General features: G+C 41.9%; 1 long non-coding RNA gene across 1 annotated transcript in view; it reads left to right on the forward strand.

Annotated features, from left to right (window-relative positions):
- Nucleotides 1-16,649, forward strand: part of LOC140846657 (uncharacterized) — a 123,726-nt gene extending 107,077 nt beyond the window's left edge. The window contains exon 13 of the long non-coding RNA XR_012125993.1: nt 7,180-16,649. This is a non-coding gene — a long non-coding RNA (uncharacterized lncRNA). The remainder of the gene's footprint in view (nt 1-7,179) is intronic.
- Nucleotides 16,650-18,260: the final 1,611 nt, after the last annotated feature.

Here is an 18,260-nt window from a genome sequence, read left to right on the forward strand (position 1 = left end):
CCCGTGCCCTCACCCTGTGCCCTCGCCCCCTGCGCCCTCACATCCCACCACCTTCACTCCCATCCTCTTGCTTCCAGCTTCTTCGCCCTCCTACGAGTTGTCTTATCAAGGTCATCAATAAACACCAGGCTGGTCCCTTCACCTCAGTCTCCTTCTCAACTATAAATGGACTACTTTTAAGATAGAACTCTTATTTTCTGTTTTTTTATCATCACCTTATCTTGGTTTCCTTCTCCTTTTCCACCTTCTGTGTCTTTGCTGGTCCGCAGATGGCATATAGCAAGACGTGGACTGAGACTCCCTTTGGTCTGGGGTCCCTCCGAGCTTCCATCCTGAGGGTGAGAGGCCGCAGGAAGGGCCAATGCCCCCCTCCCCCCATTGCTAAGACACAGAAGCAGTTCCGGACAGCTGGTAGCGGGCACTTCCCTCTCTCCCCCTGCACCGACCTGCCCTCTCCCTCTGGCGCCCCCTTGATTTTCTAATGATCCAGCAAATAAAGAATTAAATCCCGGATCACGGCCTTTCCAGAACAGTGTTTCAGGATTCTGGGCTGAATGCATTCCACGGGTCCGCATGATGGCTGTTACCCATGCCAGCGTCGCCTGGGTCAGTAGTGCCGCTACGTTCTAAGAACAGCCGAGAAAATACCCTCAGGGTTTCGCTAAGAAGGGATCGGACTGGAACTTCTCTCTCACTCCCCTTCCCCACCCATCCTCTTTAACCAAAAGACAGGCGTTCCTGGAAAGAGAAGCTGGAGGTGGCACTGCCTGCTGGGCAGCAGGTGTCATGAGCAGCAGGGATGCTCACGAAGGCAGGCTCTCCCCACTTGACCAGGGGCCAGGGGCCCCAAGAAAGCCCTGCGGAGAGACTGCATGTCTGCGGAGCAAGCACAGCCAGATCGTCCTCTCCAGCTGGACCCTTTCAAGCTGCAGACGTTTTTAGCCTTACTCAGTACATCAAAGTGTAATGAAAGAGGCCTTGGGAGCCCTTGACATTTGGGAGGAATCTGTTGTCTCCTGAAGTTTGACAGTATACTTAAAAATAGATCCGGGAGCCTGCCACCAAACTGGACAAAATCAGAAGATAAATGGCTGGCTGTGGCTGCTTCCATGGCAAGAAAAGGAACTGACTTGGGGGGGCAGATAGCCCCAGTCTGGCATGAAAACAAGGTGCAAGCTTCCTTTAACTAAGTGAGCTTGAGCTGTCCTGCCGGGTTGAGGGGGATCCTAAGAGGGTGGTCCCTGAGGACAGAGGCTGGAAGGATGTCATTCCAGGTCAACTAGGAAGTATTTTCTGTCATCACCCATGTCATAAGGCAATGATCCAAACAATCTCAGTGAGCAGTGTTTGGAGGTACTGGCTGAAGAACTGAAAAAAAAAAAGTTACATAGGAGAGAGCAGCCTTTGGAAGCTGGCAGTGATAGAGAACGTGCTGGCCAGCCGAGGACTACCCACCAGGAGAGAACTACAAAGCACAGCCCCTAAACAAACGCTTGCAAGGTCAAGGCGGCGGCCTGGAAGGCGAGGTCGTGGCCTGCTCCCCGCATCAGAGCCAGGGCTCTGGCCTCAGCTGGGAAGGAAGGCACGCAAACCACACTAGATGTGAGAACGGCTTTGATTTAAACCTGCCTGGGAGCTCTTGCTTGCTGAGAGTGAGTAGTATGTAAATAGTCTTATAATCTAAAATTAGTAGGGAAGTGGGGAATCATCTAAAAAAATCATAGGAGGCAAATGGAGACATGACCAGCCATGTTAGAAAACAGAGATTAGAGAAAAGTAAAGATACTTGCTCTGTGTGCTGCTCCTCAAATTATTCGTGTTCTCAACCATTTAGGTCACTGGCACACTTTCATTATTGTGATATCATATTTATAATAAGAAATATAGATTTGGTCTTTCTCCACTATTCCTGGCACATATAGCTCCTAAAACCTTCAGAATTTCCTAAGTGAAGGGAGCCATAAAGGGGTCTTTTGTCATGTTAATGGTGACATTTAGACCCTACCTCAGGGTGGGGGCTGGTCGCCAGGAGAGCCGGGCAGGTAAGTAGAGGGTTGGACTGCTCAGCCCCACCCACTGACCTGGGGGGCTGTGGGGCAGAGGGACTGGAGGACTGCTCAGCCCCACCCACTGACCTGGGGTGGGTGGGGGCAAAGAGGCTGGAGGTGGAATCTATCACCAATGACCAATGATTTCCTCAGTCTGGCCTGTGTAATGAAGCTTCTGTGAAAAGCCAAAGGATGGGTGCAGAGAGCTTCTGGGTTGGTGGTGCGCGGACATCTGGAGAGAACAGTGCTCTTGAGGACGTGGAGCTCCTGCCCCCTTCCCGCAAACTTGCCTTATGTGTCCCATCTGGCTATTCCTGAGTTATACTATTTTAAAATAGACCAGTAATCTGGTAAGTAAAATGTTTCTCTGAGTTCGTTGAGCTGCTCCAGCAAATTAATCCAACCCAAGAAGCGGGTTGTTGGGGCCTCTCATCTACAGCTGGCCCATCCAAAGCACAGGTGACACCCTGGACGCCTAGTGCCAGTGAAGTGGGCAATGGGCAGTCTTAGAGCGCTGAGCCCTTAACCTGCGAGATCTAATGCTATCTCCAGGTAGTGGAAGAACTGATTAAATCGTATGACATTTAGCTGGTGTCCCAAGACTTGCTTGGTGTGGGGAACCACCCCACTGGAATTGGTGATCAGTATTGTGATTATTAACTGCTGTTTTGTTCAAGGCTCTTACAGTTGTGAGTGACAGAATCTTGACTCAAATGGGCTTAAGAAAAAGAAGAATAAAATTGGGTTACATAATGAAAAGGTCTGGAGGTATTTGGGTTTCAGGAATAATCCAGAACCTTAAAATAATGTTATGAAGGTGCCAGCTTTCTCTTTATTTCTATTTCGCTCTGCTTGACTTAATTCTGCAAAATGCATATCCTTTCCCATTGTAGGCATCATGGCGCACTATTCTAGCTTAATAAATCTTGCCAAACTCGCACACACATGCACACACACAAATGTGGGTCAACACAGCACTAATTTCCCCCAGTTCCCCTAACTGACCCACCTTGAGGTTAATGCTATCATCCAGTGCTCATGGCATAATTGGTGATACGTGTGTCACATGCCCATCCCTGTGGTTGGGGAGGGTATGTTAATCTCACATGTGAAATGAGTAACTGTTAAAAAGGGACTTTATTAAGAAGGGGGTAATATTGCAGCCAACAGTGTTAACACATGTCCACTAGGACACCTCATTCACAGCCTCATCCAGAGGGTCACCCTCCTTCCCTTTAGTCGCATCAGGTTCTTACATGCAGTTCAAAGCTCCCTTGGTAGGTGCTTATATAACCCTTTTATTATTAAGAACTCCTGCTTTGTCTCATTATACAGTATCCCTCTACATCTCTAGTAACAGTTTTCATTTTAGAGTCTACCCTGGAAGAATATCTGGAAGTCACAACGACACGTCTCGCAGATGCCTTAGATTTGGGAAATGCTATCAAACAAACTGGTTTAATCTCAAGATTTGGAGGTTGGTGGACAGTGTGAGGTTATTCACCAAGAATGGGCAAAGGGAAGGAAGAGCAGATGTGGGCTTTAAAAGGCATGGATTTCATTTGGGATATTACGAGTTTAAAGATCTATGAGAAGAGAGCCAGGAAGTCACTGTTGAATTATAATCTAATCATTGGGAACACGACTCCATTTTGAAATCTATTGATTTGCAATTCTATCAAGCCCAGCATAGAGTTCAGCTCAGGTTAGATAAAATGCTTATACAGTATTGCCCCCTTATCCAAGGCTTCACTGCCTTCCTTCTCAGTTACCCAAGGTCAAGCACAGCCCAGAAGCAGATGCCCCCTTTCTGACTTATCATCAGAAGGTCAGCAGTAGCCCAGTGCTAGGTCACCACGCCTACATCATTCGCCTCACATCACCTCAGCACATGGGCATCTTATCATGTCACATCATCACAAGAAGGGTGACTATAGTACAGCCAGATATTTTTAGAGAGAGAAACCACATTCACATCACTTTATTATAGTATATTGTCATAATTGGTTTATTTTATGATTGTCATTAATCTCTTCCTGTGCCTAATTAACAAATTAAACTTTATCATAGGTATGAATATTTAAGAAAAAACATAGTAACATAGTATATATGGGGTTTGGTGCTGTTTGTGGTTTCAGGCATCCACTGGGGGTCTCAGAACACAACCCCTGTAGATAAAGGGGTCTATTTTAGACTGAAGCCCTGATTTGGACACCTTGACCCTGCTGTGAGTGTCCAGCCATTCCAAACAATACCTAGTTCCCTGATTGCACTGTGGTTGTTGTTTTTTCTTTCGAATCATGGGTCTTCAAAATTCTGCTTTCCTTCCTCGGAATGCCCTTTTCTTCCTCTGTCCTTCGCTTGGTTACGCCTCTCTGTCCTTCAGCCCTCAGCTCAGATGTCACCATCTACAGAAAGCTCTCTAATGTCTCAGGATCTCTGTGGAATTTCCTTCTGTTTTCTCAGTGCAGTTTTTGCTGCACCGTATTGTTTAACAGCCTGTTCCAGGAGGGTGGATATTGTTTCCTGTTTGCTATTTTATCACTGCTAAATAACAATACATTGTAATTTCAACAAGTCCTTTTGAGTTAACTTTTAAATAAATTATATTTAGCTATAGGGAAGAACTCCCTGTCTCATCACCAGCATATCGAGGAATTAAGTGGGTTGCCTCTTAGACAAAAACTAAGGAGCAAGATAGTTTCCTATAAAGAGGAATGGATTATTCCAAAATATATGTCCAAAGAAAAAGAAAGGAAGAGTTTCTATGTGAAACACCCATTAACTAAATTCTTTTCTAGAATCAAAATCCCATGTGCCTCTCAAAGATGCCCGATATATGAACAAGGTTGGTTTGGGAATGATTAACTGATGGATGATGACATTAGCTGAGTTTGGTATGTCTGAGTTTCCTGCCTCAATTATACACATATTTCATCAATTCTAAGATGACATTAATTGTAATATGCATCATTATTTTATGTACCGTCAAAAAAGAAAGGTAAAACATGCTGATTAGGATATGACACAATGATTAAGGAACATTTAAGACACACTTCTATATTAGAGATATTAAATTGTGATAAGATGTATGTCTTAAATTCAATGAAATGTTAGGTAAGACTTAGAGTTATATACCGAGGAAGGACCTGAGACATCATCCACTCTACTCTTCATCAGTGTACAGATGAACTGAGAATCCCGATTGTACACAGAAACCCAACAAGTCAGTTAACCTGAGAGACCGGGTGGGCTCGTTCATTCTGGTGTTAACTTTTCATAAATTAATGCACTAATGTTAATATTAAAAAAGAGACCCAGGGGAAATATATGTCATCATGAAATGAAAAATGTCCCTTTCTTAGGTTAGAGGTGGCTAATTTACCCCAACCAGGGCTACCTTATATTTGTGATACTCAAATATCTAAATCCTAGCATCTATCCCCAGAGAATCCAGGTTTTGCTTTGAAAGAGAGACCTAAGTCCAGTTTTTGGCAGCCAAGGAAATACCTAGTGAGAAGTATGTATGTGTATCAACAATATATTGGATTTTTTTCCCCTCTGCTACTTGAAAAACTTTCATTTAACCAAAAACTGTTTATGGTATTAGGATATGCAATTTTTCACATGAAAAACAGATCAAATTTGCCATAATTAAAGTCAATTTTTAATCCACTGTTTCTCTTGGCAACTTTAAACTTGGCTGTCTTCACTACATTTTAGCCTCCTTGCCATGTAGAACTGTGAGTTTTGTTTTCAAAAGCCACTTATTCCCTTTCTCTTTCCTTCATTTTCCCCTTCCCTTAACATTGCAGTTGAAAAATTCCCCCTCCACCCCCCACCTCCTCTTACGTTCCTCTACCTACCTGGAACCTCAGGCCCTCCTTTCATTATCTTGCTAATAACAAAAGCATCTTCATTTTCTCTGGAACTCATGCAGAAGAAACATTTTAAGCTCAACTAAATAATTATCCACCTACTTTCCTCCCAAGGAAAAAAGAAAGTCTTGATTGACTGAAAAATCACCAGGTTGCTGTCAGCAGAATCCTTAAGGTGAAACCTTCCTTAAAATCTTTCTTCTTCAACTTTCTGCTTTTGATGTGGAATATGGCAAAATTAAGAGAGCTTGTGGGTTGCATTAGAAAATGCCACCAGATAAATGAAAGCCCATGTAATTGAATAAGTCATGATGAAGGCGTTCAGTATTTGACGGACACGCCAACGGGAACCACGGACGTGAGGGTGTGTGGTTACCTGTCCGTGCACCACCGACTCCCATGGTGGCCTGTGAGGTGCCCAGAGGAATAGGCTCAGGGCCTCAGAGTGAGTGTCCCGGTGCAGGCAGCGGCTGGGAGGACGTCAGGGACTGCCGGCTAAAGAATGACTCACCAAAGCGAGCAAAGGCAAAGCCTCTCTGGGCAGACCCAGATTCGGTTACTTCATTATCTTCATTTTGCAGAAAACACCTTTGAGACTGTGATTTAACAAAGTTTGATTTGCTATTGTTTCACCTCTGTTAAAGCCACCTTTCTTCTCCCCGTCTCACCCCGAAGGGTCTCATTTCTGTTGTCTCTGATAGTTTGGAACTCCTTCTTGTTAATGTGTAGCTAATAACTAAGTATTAGAAAAATTACTGCCTCGTCTGAGGCCTTTATAGTAGCAGTGAGAGGGTCATCAAAGGAAGACAGTGATTCCATGTGAAATGTGGACTTGGCTACTGGAAATATGAGAATACCCTTGTTATTTCTTGGCCTTATAGGCAGCTTGGTGGCTAGAGGGGTCTATTTTGTATATCATTTTCTGCTGCCAAAGACATTATCCATAGATCATTTAAAATATATATATAAGAGCTGGAAAAGATCTTAACAGTCATCTCAAACCATCTCCACATTGTATAGATTTGGAAACTGAGGCCCAGAGAGGCAGGAGACTTACTGCCAGACTCCCAGGATAGTAGTTCCAGAAATACTGCCTCTGGATCACTAACACTTCATAGAGGCTGTGAATTTTTGGCACTTAGCAAGTTAACTGACCGTATGTCCTTTGGGAAAGCTAAAGGAATATGCTCAGCTTATATACCCCATGTTTGATAGCATATCTAAACTGAACCAATTTAATTCTATATCAACAGATCAATGGTTGCTTAAAAGAAGTCTCTCAACTCAATCTCATGGAGCCACAAAGCACTGGGTGGAATGATACTGAACACCCATGTGGAAGAAGGAGGCTATCTGCTCTAACCCCACAGGCAAGAAGGTCCTGGAAAAATCCTCTTGGCTATTTGCTTGTAGCATTGTGGCTGACTAGGTGCCCTGCGGTCCTCCTGCTACTATAGCTTACACAGAACAAAGTCTTCAAAACAATGCAGTTTGCATTTGAGTTGGTGGAGATTTTTTAATTCTCTCCCCCACTCCCTGCCATGTAAGGTAGCAAAGTGGGGACAGTTATCAGGGGTCAGGAGGAACAGAGGTAAACTTAGGATATAACAGGATGATAGCACTGCTATTGGGTACTGAATCACTGAATCTTGGACAAATATCAGCATAGGGAAGCTGAGTCTAGGATCCTTGAATTGACTCAGGGCTCTTAAGGTGAGCAGAAGTTTCTATCTACAGCACCCAAAGCCCAGGCAGAAAGCACACTCACCCTGAAAGAAGCCCTTTTCAATTTTTGACCTGTAGGATTCTCACCAAATAGATCAAGGAATGTTTTCACAAACATCACTGGCAAACAAGAAGGCAGGCAGTATTAGTCATCCATTGCTGTGCATCAAATTAGCTCCAAACTTAGCAGCTTAAAACGCCAATAAACATTTGTTATCTCTTCTGGTTCCTGAGAGTCAGCAACAAAATCTGGCATGTGGGTCCTGGTTCAGGATCTGTCATAAGGTTGCAGTCATATGAAGGCCTGACTGTGGCTGGAAGATCCACTTCCAGAGGCACCCACTCACTTGGCTGGCATGTTGGTGCTGGTTGTGGGTTGGAGGCCTCAGGCCCTTTCCACGTGGGTCTCTGCACAGGCTGGCTGAGTGTTCTCATGACACGGCAGCTGGTCTCCCCCAGAGCGGACTATCCAGGAGAGGGCAAGTCACATAAGAGCTAGTCTGTTTAGGTACTAACCCCAGAAGAAAATATGGGCAAGTTCCTTTGTAATCTTGGGGCAAAAGAAGACTAAATATGAAATAAAAAATATGATAAATTCAATTATATTAAAGTTATAAAAAAATAGAAATTCTGAACAGACTGATTACTAGTAAGAATATCGAATCATTAATAAAAACTTCCTAACAAATAAATTTCCATGACCTGATGGCTTCCCTGGTAAATTCTACCAAACGTTCAAAAAATAATTAATTCTAATCCTTGTCAAACTCCTCCAAAAACTTGAAGAGGGAACACTTCCAAACTCATTTTATGAAGTCAGCCTTAGCACAGCTTGATAACAAATCCAGACAAGGACACCTCAAGAAAAGAAAACCACAGGCCAATAATCCTTGATTAACATAGATGCAAAAATCCTCAACAAAATATTAACAAACTGAGTTCAATAATATATTAAGAGGATCATACATGATGAGCAAGTGGGATTTATTCCAGGGAGGCAAGAATGGTTCAACATCCGCAAATCAATCAATGTGATACACCACATAAACAAACCAAAAGGTACAAATCATATGATCATCTCAACAGACACAGAACAAGTATGTGACAAAATTTAACATCCATTTATTAGACAAACTCTCAAGAAAGTGTATTCAATTAGGAACAAGACAGGGATGCCCACAATCCACACTTTTATTCAACACACTACTAGAAGTTGTAGCCACAAGAATTAAGCAAGAAAAAGAAATGAAAGGCATCTATATTGGAAGGAAAGGAAGTAGTAGAACTGTCACTATTTGCATATGATTTGATATTATATATGGAAAACTCTTTAAGACTCCACCCAAAAACTGATAGAACTGATAAACAAATTCAGTAAAGTTGCAGAATACAAAAGTTAACATACAGACATCTATTGTGTTTCTATACAATAATAACAAACTATCACAAAGAGAAATCAAGAAAACAATCACATTTATGATCACAACACAAGAATAAAATGCCTAGGAATAAATTTAACCAAGATAGTAAAGGACCTGTACTCTGAAAACTGTAAGACAATGAAAAAAAATTGAAGGGGGCACAAATAAATGGGAAAATATTCTATGCTCATGGATTGGAAGAATTAATATTATTAAAAGCATCCATGCTACCCAAGGCAATATACAGATTCAATGCAATCTGTATCAGAATACCAATGGCACATTTCACAGAATGAGAACGAATAATTCTAAAATTCATATGAAACCACAAAAGACCCTGAATATCCAAAGCAATCTTTAGAAAAAAGAACAAAGCTGGAGGCATGTTCCCTGATTTCAAACTCTAGTACAAAGTTACAATAATCAAAACAGTATAACTTGCCATGCAAATAGAGCCATAGATCAATGGAACAGAATAGAGGGCCCAGAAATAAACCCAAACATATAAGGTCAATTAATTTATGACAAATAAGGCAAGAATATACAGTGGGGAAAAGACAATCTCTTCAATAAATGGTGTTAGGAAAACTGGACAACTACATGCAGGAGAATGAAACTGGATCACTATCTTAGACCATATACAATAATCAACTCAAAAATGGGTTAAAGACTTGAATGTAAGACTTGATACCATAAACACCTAGAAGAAATTATAGATGGCAAAGTCCTGGACATTGGTCTTAGAATTGTCTTTTTTGGATCTGACTACAAAGAAAAAGGAAGCAAAAGCAAAAATAAGCAAATGGGATAACATCAAACCAAAAAGGCTTCTGCACAGAGAAGGAAAGTACCAGAACAAAACTTAAACAAAATGAGAGGCAATCCACTGAATTGGAAAAAAAACATTTGCAAATCATATATCTGATAAAGGGTAATATTAAAAATATATGAAGAAGTCATACAACTCAAGAACAACAAAAAATCCAATGAAAAAATGGACAAAGGGTCTGAATTGACATTTTTTTTAAAGAAGGTATATAGGTGGCATGAAAAGATGCTCAACATCACTAGGTATAAGGGAAATGTGAATCAAAAGCACAATGAAATATCACCTCATACCTGTTAGAATGACAGTTATCAAAAGATAAGAGATAATGTGTTAGTGAGGATGTGGAGAAAAGGGAACCCTCGTGGACTGTTAGTGGGAATATAAATTGGTGCAGCCACTATGGAAAACAGTGCGGAGGTTCTTCAAAATATTAAAAAGAGAACTACCATATGATCCAGCAATTGTATGTCTGGGTATTTAGCCAAAGAAAATGATAATACTGATTTGAGAGGAGATATGTACCCCCATGTTCATTGCATCATTATTTACAATAAGTAGCAGAACATGGAAATGACTTAAATTTCCATCAATGGATGCATGGATAAAAAAGATGTGGGATGTGTGTTTGTATGTGTGTATATATATATATATATGAATATTCATATATATGAATATTATAATATTCACATATATAAATATATGAATATTATTCAGCCATGAAAAAGAATGAAATATCACCATTTGTGACAACATAAATGGTCTTTGAGGGCATTATGCTCAGTGAAATAATTCAGACAGGAAACGATTAAAACTGAATGTGGAATCTAAAACAAGAAACAAAACAAAAGAACTGAGAGCATGCATACAGAGAACAGATTCATGTTTGCCTAAGGTGGGAAGTGGTGGGTGGATGAAATAGGTAAAGGGGTCAAAAGGTAAAAATTTTCAATTATGGTGGCTATAGTTAATAAGACTGTATTGCTTATTGGAAAGTAGCTGGTAATGTGAATCTTGAAAATTCTCAATAAGATAAAAAATTGTGTAACTGCATTGTGATACATGTTACTTGGACTTATGTTGATCATGTTCCAATATATACAAATCAAATCATTACATTGTACATCTGAAACTAATGTTATGTTAAATGTATCTCAACAACGAAAAAATTTATACAAGCAAAAAAGAAATTGTTCATCGAAGGACATCATGAGGAGAATGGAAAAACAAATGGCAAACTGGAAGAGAGGTTTACAACACACTTGTTAAACAAAGGATTACTCTCCAGAACACATAAATAATTTCTACGAATCAGTGAGACAGGCAGCCCAACATAAAACTAGGCAGAGACAAAAACACAGGTACTTAATAGAAGAAGAAACAAGTATGGCCCATTCACATGTCTAAACATTCTCAATCTAATTAATAATCATGGATATGCAAATTATAACCACAGTGACACACAATCTTACACCTATTTAGTTTTCTCATAGTAAAAGATCGAACCATACCAAGTGTTGGACAGGAAGTGAATCAACAAAAAAGTGAAGGGACCCTGAATTGTTATTAGTATTTTGGAAATCAATTTGGCATTCTCTGGAGAAGGTGAGTATTCAGACACCTGATCACCACCCAATAGTTGTATTTCTAGATCAGTATTTTTGACTCCTAGAGATTTCTTGGCAATTTCAGGAAACATCTGTGGTTGTCACAGCTGAGGATGCTACTGGCCTCGAGTGGGTGGAGGCCAGAGATGCTGTTAAACACCCTACATGCACAGGACAGACCCACAAAGACTTACTGGCCCCAAAGGTGGCTAGTCTGCAGTCAGGTAACCGTGTCTGAGGTGTATGTGCAAGAGAGCCTTGCTCCCCATGGGCACTGTGAGTAGAGAAGACCATATTCATAACAGCAACAGACTGGAAGTAATACTTCCCCTTTGACAAGAGTATTGACACAAATCAGTTGTGACATAGTTCCTCAGTGAAATGCACATGATTGAACTGTAACTACAGACAGCAACATCAATGAATTTTAGTGACTGATGCAAGGTGAAAAAGAGTGGCGCTCAGTCTCCAAAGAATGCATCCAAAGGGTACAATTAACATAATACTCAAAACCAAGAAAATCTGAAGAATCTGTTCTTTCGGCATACCGACAAACGTGATTCAACTATTAAAACAGGTGAGGCAATGCTGACACAAAATTCAAAGTACTGGTCCATCTTATGCAAGACAAAGGGAAGGTTGTGGGGGTGGAGCAGATAAACAGAGGGGAGTTTGGTGACCATGTCTGAACCCATGGGCTGGATAGTGGATTCACAGTTGCTTATGGCATTACCACACTTTATAACTTACATATAAGTAGATACATGTCACACATACTCTTCTGTACCAAATACTATATTAAAATAAACATAAATTTTTAAAAAATCATTCAAAGCAGAAAGTATGAGGTGGGTTGTACACTATGACCACACAAGTGACTTCTTGAAAGGGCAACAAATTCACTTTTGTCCTTCTGGGGAGAGGCTGCTATTTCTGTGTCAGAGTCAGGCTCAAAATGTTTGGCCAGTGTGTTCCTCTGGACAGTCCACTAGAACAGCAGCCCACACACAAATATTGTTGGTCTAAGCACCCCTTATTTGGGGGCTCTGTTGGCAAGAAACACAGGGAAATTGAAAGATAACATGGAACCGTTTTTTCCTTTCCGCATACTGTAGTCCTACACTGGGAGGGGTGTGATTCCTTGTGTAACAACAGTGAGAAATGGGTGATCTGTGGTTATTCTTGTCCTTCAGGGAAAACCTGGACTCCTTTTAAAAAATCAATTTTTCAAAATAGGGAGGCTTTCAACCCAAGGTTGGCAAATGGACATAGCCCAAGCGATCTGCAGTGCATTGAACACCTCCCTGTTTTAAGCAAAATTATAAGGATTTCCTTCCTTTCACTGGTAGTTCATGTTTTTCTAACCAGGTTTTCAAAGTGCTGAATGGGCCCCTCCTTCCTATTCTCAGTGGACTTACAAATAATCCTTGCTAGGATGTTAATTGAAAAGTAAGGTTTTAACTGATGATAGCATAGCCTGGTCCCATCTAGGCTGGTTTTATTTTCGTAGGGGACCCATAAAGGTTGGCGTGGGTGACAGGGAAAGCAGGCTAGCAGATGACCTTCAAGAAGCTCTAGCGAACTCCAGCACCTGAGGAAGCAAATAGAGAATATTTGTTATGCAGCCTCTGAAAGGCGGGCAAAACCTTGCTTCAGGCCCCGGTTAAACATCCAGGCTCTGTCTGTTCCTTTCCGAACTGAGCTGCAATAAAACTTCTTACTTTCCTGACCCAAGAGGAAATATTGGATAAATTATAGTGTAGAGAATTATTTGTTCAACATTTAGACCTGAAATACCCTAAAGAGGGAGACAGTTAAGGAAAAAATAAATTTAGAAAAGTACAAGGGCCAAAATTAACCAATAAAATGCTTAATAGTATAAAGAGAGGAAACCTCTCAAATGCCCCAGCATAAATGTCAAGAGTATTTCAACAAAACCCAAAAGGCTTGAAGCTGAGGCATGTGTAAGAAAGAAAAAAGGCAACAGAGAAGATTCCGGGACAGGCGGAGAGTGGCAGGGGTACAAACGTGTGGGATCTCCATCTTCATTTACAAAATAATTGTCCCACCACTGTCCAGTACTTGACATTAGTAAGAGCTTGGCCTGATAAGAAATGCCATCAGCCCTTTGTAAAAGTCAGGACATTTAAACCAACAGGTCACAGATGAGTCAAATTCAAATGTGCAGTTGTGGTTCTTAAACTTTGCTGTCGATCATCCAGTGGCGTTTACATTAAAGCAAGACTCCAAGGCGCCAGCCGAGGGGATTCTGACCCCAGTTCTGCATCGAGGCCCAGGAAGCTGTGCTTTAGACACTCCTGGTGCATCTTGGGGCCTGCCCTGGGCCACAGCGAAACAGGCTTTTCGGGAAGAGGACCGAGGGCTTTTATCTCATGTTTGCTGGGCTTGGCCTTCCATCCTCTCAAACCACCTTTTACTCCACCATTGCTGCAGAAACCAGCTTTGCTCCGGTAAACCCTGAGACGCCCACTCCTCAGGGACCCCACACAGCTCTGGCTTTCCGTCCCAGGTCTCCTCTGCAGCATGGGGCACTTGTGGGAACCCACTTTCTACTAGCACAGGCACAAAACTGAAGATGTGAGGCTGGTTGATACTTCAACGGGACTCCTTGGCCACTGGAGGCAGGAGCAGTAGGTAAAGGCTCCTATTTTCCCATTCCTCAGCTGGACAGGTTCCTGAGGCTTGTTCTGTCCGACTCCCCAGAGGGTCCCAGAAGGAGCGATCTCCAGTTGCACACAGGGATGAGCAGATCCACAGCATACCCATGCATGAGCTGTCCTTTTCTTCTCTTTCTTTCTGCCCACTCCCCCAGCCTATCTCTGAGGTCTTCTCCAAAAGTCAACTACTTTTATGTGAGTCCTTGTTGCAGACTTTCTGGGAAAACCCAAGCTGAGGAAGGTTCCAGAAGGATAGCCTGAGGGATTGGGGCTAGGAGGCCAAGAAGGCAGGGATGAAGTGAGGGCACGCAGCACGGCTGTGGGTGGATTTTCTCATTGCCACTTCATTCAGAGTGGCATTACTTTGATCCATGTGTATATTATACTTCCTGGTTTTATTTCCCTTAGAAATAAAGTTCTGGAGCTAAAAGCTTTTGAAAATAATAACCAGTCTAGTAGGAAACACTCAAATCTTGGAGCCAAAGACATGAATTTCACTACCAGTTACAACCTGAAATGAAGTATATAATATCCCAAACCTTGGTTTTCTTGTCTACATCAGAGAGTCACTGAGAGAAAACTACAGGGCTAATAGTAGCTGTTAATGTAACACAGTATAGGTAGCAGAGAGCCCTGGGGCAGACCCTCCCCCCATCCCTACAGGTGTCATTACGCTCTCAGCCGACCCGCATACTAGTGAACAGTAAGACACACTTCACAAAAACCCTCAAGTTGACAGTTAGAAATCTTGGGATTTTCTTGCAAGACTGGACTTTGTTATCTGACGCTGCATCACTGTGGATCTTTAGTTCATGATCACAAGTAAAAGGAAAGAAAAATAATTTATCAGTAAAAAAGAAATATGATTAGGAGACCTCCCTATGAGGCCAGTGCCCATTTAATTCACTCTTACTCTGTCTTCCTCTCTGTAGTTCTTTTTCTGGGTCTCTGCTAATCTGCACACTTTCCTCACTGCATTAGGCATCTCCTAAGATTCCGTGGATTCTTCTGACATATGAAAGTGCAACAAAAAATAACAGCTTTGTTTGTTACACAATGAACTGTAACCCTGTGTTTCTGGGCCCACAGACTTCTCCACTGGCTCCCAAATTTTGCTTCTAGGGAAAAAACTAACAAAACAGAACCAAAACAAAGCTATTTGAAATAGCTGCAGGCACTGCATCCTTATTCCACATATTTTTTTATTGAAGTATAATGTACATGAAAAAAGTAAAGAATTCATAAATAAGCAGTTTGAGGAATTTTCGTAACAGAAGTTCTCCCACGTAGCCAGCATAGGGGGCAAGGGATAGAAGGCTGCAAGCACGCCAGTGGTCCCCTTTATGCCACCCCAGTCCCTCCCGCCACCCGAAAGACAACCAATATACTGACTGCAAATACCATTACTTCACTGCCCTGGCTTCTGAAGTTTATATAAATTGAATCACAATTTGTACCTAAATGTGTCTGGGTTCATTCATTCAAAATTGTCAGATTCATCCGTGTCACTACTTAGAGCAGTTGTTCATTTTCACTGCTGTATGTAGCATTCACTTAAATAAATAAAAGACAATTAATTTACTCGTTCTACTGTGGAACATTCGGATTGTTTCTAGCCTTTGCCTGTTACAGGGAGTGCTGCTGAGAACATTCTCCGACCTGCCCTTTGGTGGCCTGTGTTGGCACTTGAGATCATCTTTCCGGAGACTAAGTGAAATCTTCACTCACCTTTTGGAAGTTTATTTTCCTGCCTCCCTTTCCCCTCTGCTCTTCTCCTTCCTTCTCCTTTACTTCCCGCCTTCTCCCCACCTACCGTGTCATTAATTTAATGACATTTCTTGAGGGAACGTACCTAAAGGGGAGTCCCTGGTATACATGTCTGGCTGGGTGCCAAAATGTTTTCCAAAGAGGCTGGGAATTAACAAGATGATCTCAAATGTATATGGTAACACACAGGGCCAAGTAGAGCCAAAACATTCTAGGAAAACAAATCTCCACCAAAATAGAGAGACACAGAAAACCAAGTTTGATTATTATAAAGCTACAGTGATCATGACAGTCCAGTGCTGTTGCCATAGTCAGTGAGCAATGGGATGTATTGTGGAACGCGGACACAGGCAGATGATCCGTCTGCGTCTGTTTCTGTGTCCACTGTATCCACTGATTTACAGTAAAGGCGACACGGCTGTGGAAAGCATGGCCTCTTCAGCCCACGGGGCTAGGTCAGTATTACAGCCATACTGAGAGAAATAAACTGCGGTCTCTGTCTCACACAACACACAAAATCAATTCTGCAGTCTACCGGGGGCTGTCGGCCTTTGCCAGGTGTGTGGTTCATTGGAAAGAAGCGAGGTTCTACCGTCTGGTCAGTCTTATGTGTTTTTTGATTAACTTTATTTTAATTTGTATTGAGATTGGTACTTGAGATAATCCATCCTGAGACTAAGTGAAATCTTTACTCATCGTTTGGAAATTTATTTTCCTGCCTCCCTTTTCCCCTCTGTTCCTCTCCGTCCTCTCTTCTCCTCTTTACTTTCTGCCTTCTCCCCACCACCCCTGCATGAGTGTAACCACAGGCACCAGATATCAGCAGTAACCAATTAGCACCCCACATACCAACTCTGACCTACAGAACTACTTTAAAGCAGTCATGTTTTTACAAAACCTTGTTAACATGACTGTGAGATTTCACCCCTAATCCAGTTACGGGGTATCTTGAAAATTTGGCAGTTCTGGCCACCCTAGGCCAGCAAGCGTCCATGGCAACAGCCCACTAGACTTTGTGAGGCGCTCGCCTACTTCAGACAGGGCAGCCTAACCCCTCTGGGCCCACTTCACTTGCACGTGTGACCTGCCGGCCCCTGCAGGAACGGGCATCTAGGATCCCGGGTACTATCTGATGCTTGAATACAGGAGCTAGACTTCAAAACATGTTGCTAAGAAATTATAGATGTATAAATGTCAATATTGTTTTCTATTTATGTACAGTTTTCAGTGTTGTACATATGGTAGCTAAAAAGGTTTTTTCTTCTCTTCTTCTTCAGTTTGTTGGGCATAAATCCCTTCTTGTTCTCGCAGGAACATGAGCTCCAAATCGCAGATGTTGTGTGCGGCAGATAAAATTGTTGCACTGAAAAACCATATGTCACACCGAACTGCTCAAGACACATCAAGCCTTTCTCACTCACAGATCTTTAAAGATATAATTTTATGCTCAGTTAAGATGGAAAAGAGCATTAGGTTCGAAGATAAACCTACTTACTGTGATACATCACACTAAATGACTTCAATTACTAGGTGGACAGGCAGTAGTGTAACATGTTACGAGCCCGTTGTTTCCATGTTCATATGTCTGCCTCCATGTTAATCAGCTGCTGGGGATTATAACCTGGTAACAGGAGAAGAGGATAGGTGAGGCTACTCATGCCACAGGGCCTGCCTCCAGTTTATTTACACAATCACATTTACTTTTTAAAAGGTGTAATAAGGATCTCAATTCCTGAGATGGTTTGAATCACTGAACATTTTATTGGAATTTTTCTTTTATTTCAGGCCATTATTATGATGGTTATAGAAAAGCATGAAACTCAATTACTATTTCATAGAGGTAAAGAACAATCAATGTGACTTTACAAAATTAAGTAGTTTATAACTGTGAAAAGTCCTTCAGGAATAAGACACATTTCACTGCAGCTATTCTTCATTCTCATACGCATAACTTGTATGTTCTTTTCAGACACAAAAGCACGCGATGGCACGCTCTAAGAAAACATGCCCCCCGGGACCCTGTCCTCTTCAGGGGTACACCTCATACAGAACACTATTTAAGTGACAACTGAAAGCCTTGCAAAATTGGCTTCATTCAGCTGTTACACACATGTATACACACACACACACACACACACACACACACACACACACACACAACAGTATTTTTCCTCTTCAAGTGAATATTAACTGACAGGTCAAAAATACAGAAAATTGGAAGCGATCATAAAGAGCACCAGTGAAAAATGTTTTGGCTCAGTGGCGACCGGCCCCACTTAACCAATCTGAGTCTTGAAAACAGTGCCACTA

The sequence above is a fragment of the Manis javanica genome, chromosome 16, assembly GCF_040802235.1.
Source record: "Manis javanica isolate MJ-LG chromosome 16, MJ_LKY, whole genome shotgun sequence".
Taxonomy (NCBI): domain Eukaryota; kingdom Metazoa; phylum Chordata; class Mammalia; order Pholidota; family Manidae; genus Manis; species Manis javanica.